The sequence below is a fragment of the Myotis brandtii genome, unplaced genomic scaffold, assembly GCF_000412655.1.
Source record: "Myotis brandtii unplaced genomic scaffold, ASM41265v1 scaffold775, whole genome shotgun sequence".
In the NCBI taxonomy this organism is placed as follows: Eukaryota; Metazoa; Chordata; class Mammalia; order Chiroptera; family Vespertilionidae; genus Myotis; species Myotis brandtii.
In genome coordinates, this window is record NW_005371106.1 from 429,283 (window position 1) to 432,354 (window position 3,072).

The following is a 3,072-nucleotide window of genomic DNA, read 5'->3' on the forward strand; positions in this document are numbered from 1 at the left end:
CCGCCCGTCCTCCGGGCGGCACCGTCACCCCGCGAAAGCACGCATCACCCCCGGGCAGCCCAGGAAATCGAGAGTCTGACTTCTTAGGGCAGGTTCCCCGTGGCCGTTCGCTTCGTATCCATAAACCCGTAACGAGGAAAACCCGCGGCCATCATTAGCCAGACCAGAAAGGGAATTTAAACACACGAAGCAGTTGGGATTTCTTCCAGGGCAAGGACTTCACTCAGCAAGGAAGCCGGTCTGGTTGGAAATGGCAATCTGTCGACATCGAGGTTAAACCTGGGATCAACCCAGATCTCTGTCGGGAGGTTGGGAGGGGACAGCCTGCAACACGGGCGTGGGCTCCTGGGCTGCGGGTGTGAACAGCCACGGGAACAACTTTTGTGACTTGTACAACATCCCGCACAATCGAGGTCAGCATTTCGGAAATGCTCACATACTCGAATTCACCGGCCCGTGGGATGGTCACCAGGCGCCTCACTGCTAGCCTCGGGCAGGAGGCAGCAGCTCTTTAGAGTGAAAGGGAAGGGAATGCATGTGGATTGCGCCCCTACTGTGTGCCACACACTAGGTTGCCTGGTCTAACTGCATTTTCTCATTTAAGGTTCACCACAGCCATGTGGTGTTGATCCCCTTTATCAGTCAGAAAATTGAGGTTGGAAGAATTTCCCCACATTACACAGCTCGCATATGAAGGACTCGGATCTGTTGGCATCCAGAGCACATATTTGTTTCACTGGAACAGAGGTCATGCCTTTGATAACACTTTCTCACCTTCAGTAGAATTATTTCTTGCCTCTCTGAATTGTTTTCAATAGGGCATCTGTGGTTTAAGCCTGGAATTGTTGGATTTGCTTGGACTACTTAATCGTAGTGATGTCCACGATGCTTATTGTGGCTCAGACTTTATATTTTCTAGTTCACTGTTCTCTTTCTCTCTCTTTAGGAGAAAATAAACCTGCCTCTATGGCTTCGGGGAGCAGCACAGAGGTCCTCGCCTGTTTGGCTGGCATCTGTTGCTCGTTAGCTATTGATGATGGGGTCCCAGCTGAGAGGGCTCCACTGGCTGTATCGGTGGGCATCCCAACACCTCTGAGATGAGAGGGGAGCATCTCCCTGCGCCTGCTTTCCAGTCCAGTAGGCCAGTCTTGGGGCACAGTAGATGAAAGAGCTGGCTCCTAGACTTCTTTCTGAGCACACGAAAGCCCTCCGGTCCACATTTTTAGTACCATCTGTAAGACCCTTAGGAAGTCTGGCAGCCTGCTCTCTGCAGCCATGTTCCTTGTTTTTATTGCCAGGAAGGGAAGCTTGCTTTGGAAAAGCATCTCCTATTACTGAGCCAAACCCTCAAAAGTCTCTTGAGCAGCACTAGGGAGGGGTGGGAACTTAGCCTGCGTGGCTGACAGCAGTAAGTGATGGCTTCATTGGCATGATTTTTTAAAAGCCAGGGAGTTCCCCTACTCCACAATATCCACTCCTGCAATCGACCTTATTTCCCTCAACAGACTCAGCTAAGTTCCACTCAATATCGACTCAGCATGGCTATAGACCAGGGCACTGTATTAGGTCCTTTGGAGGTAAGAGACTGGGTAATTATTATAACTGCTAACATGTAGTGAATGCACTATTCTAAGCACTTTGCACGTGTTCTCTCATACAATTCCCACAAAACCCCTATGAGAGAATAGCTATCATGATTTCCATTTTACAGATGAAAAAAAAAAACCAAAACCAGACCAAAATTACAGTCAGTCAGTAACAATATAAGGATTGAAATGTAGGCAGTCTGAATCTAGAATCAGGAACCTTATGTGAATAAGGTACTGCCCTTTATTACCTTCCTGTGTAGTTGGGGAGACGAAAACAGGAAAATTAAAAGAAAAGATAATTTACAAGTGTTCAATGCGTGTCTGGGTAATAAATGCAATGAAGGTTCAGAGGGATCTCTTTAGGTTGGAGTGGTTGGGGAGTCTGCATGGAAGGTGACTCTGAGTTTCAAAAAGGGGCGTGTAAGCTGGAAAACGTTGAGGAATAATGTTTTGATAAGCAGAGAGTACAAGGAAGGGCGTATCAGTGGAACGGCATAAAGAGAGAGAGAATGTCAGGGAAAATTGAAGATCAACCTTTCAATGTCTAATAGCAAAACCTCAAAACATAGCCAATCTGTATTTGAGTTATAAAGTCTAGTCTGGACCTTGAGTTGTGACTGAATTGCCCATAATTTAAAACTTCGAGTGGCTGTGACTCCATAACAGGCAAGACCTTGAGCAGCCTCACTGGTTGAAAGCAAATGCTTTGGAAAGGACAGGTTGGAGGGAACATGATTGCAAGGGCGGCACTTCTTTCTAAACTATAGCTCCTGGGTGGACTACCACACACCTAGATTCACCTTTGAACCTTAAAAGACAGTTTCAGGTGCCCACCACATCTCATCTGGCTGCCTCAACCTGGAACTTCTAATTGCCCAGCCACCTTACCTATGACCTCAAGGGACTGTAGGTCACCCTCGGGTTCAAAACTGGTACACACCCCAGCACCTACTTCCGCCTCAATCCAGAGCTTTTCTAGTGGCATCCTTAGAAGTTTTCTCATAAAAAGTGGGTGAACCCAGTGTCTACACTTGGGGGTGAAAGATAATTATTTTTCTTGTTCTCATGTCTCCTGCCTCTACCATTTTTGCCAAAACACTTACCGTAGTTGGAAAAATGTCAGAAATCCCTTGGGAGCACCTTCATCTCCAGCTCTTTGGCTAGCACTTGATTTTCTCTGAAGAGCTTCACCCACATCGCCAGACTACAGTGATTTTCCATTCACAGTTTCTTGTATGTCTTTCAAAGAAGTTCCGGTTATTCCAACGGTCTATGAAATGTAAAGTCTCCTTAATATCGTTACCTTAAACAACCATTTCCTAAGCACATGATCTACATAAGAGAGATACAAAGGCATGAAACTCATTCTTGACCATGTGCTTCAGTGACTGGGCAGAGTTGCTTTTTAAAACTGAGTTCTTAGGGAAAGGAAACTAAAGGGCACGAGATATGTGCTGTTGACCAATCCCAGAGCTTCTCTCTT

General features: G+C 46.5%; 1 protein-coding gene across 2 annotated transcripts in view; it reads right to left on the minus strand.

Moving 5' to 3' along the window:
* ZC3H12C (zinc finger CCCH-type containing 12C) overlaps positions 1-2,787 on the minus strand; it is a 75,628-nt gene extending 72,841 nt beyond the window's left edge. For both annotated transcript variants that reach the window (XM_014530780.1, XM_014530779.1), the window contains exon 1: positions 2,693-2,787. The gene's annotated coding sequence lies outside the window, so the exon portion shown is untranslated. The remainder of the gene's footprint in view (positions 1-2,692) is intronic.
* Between the last annotated feature and the right edge of the window lie 285 nt (positions 2,788-3,072).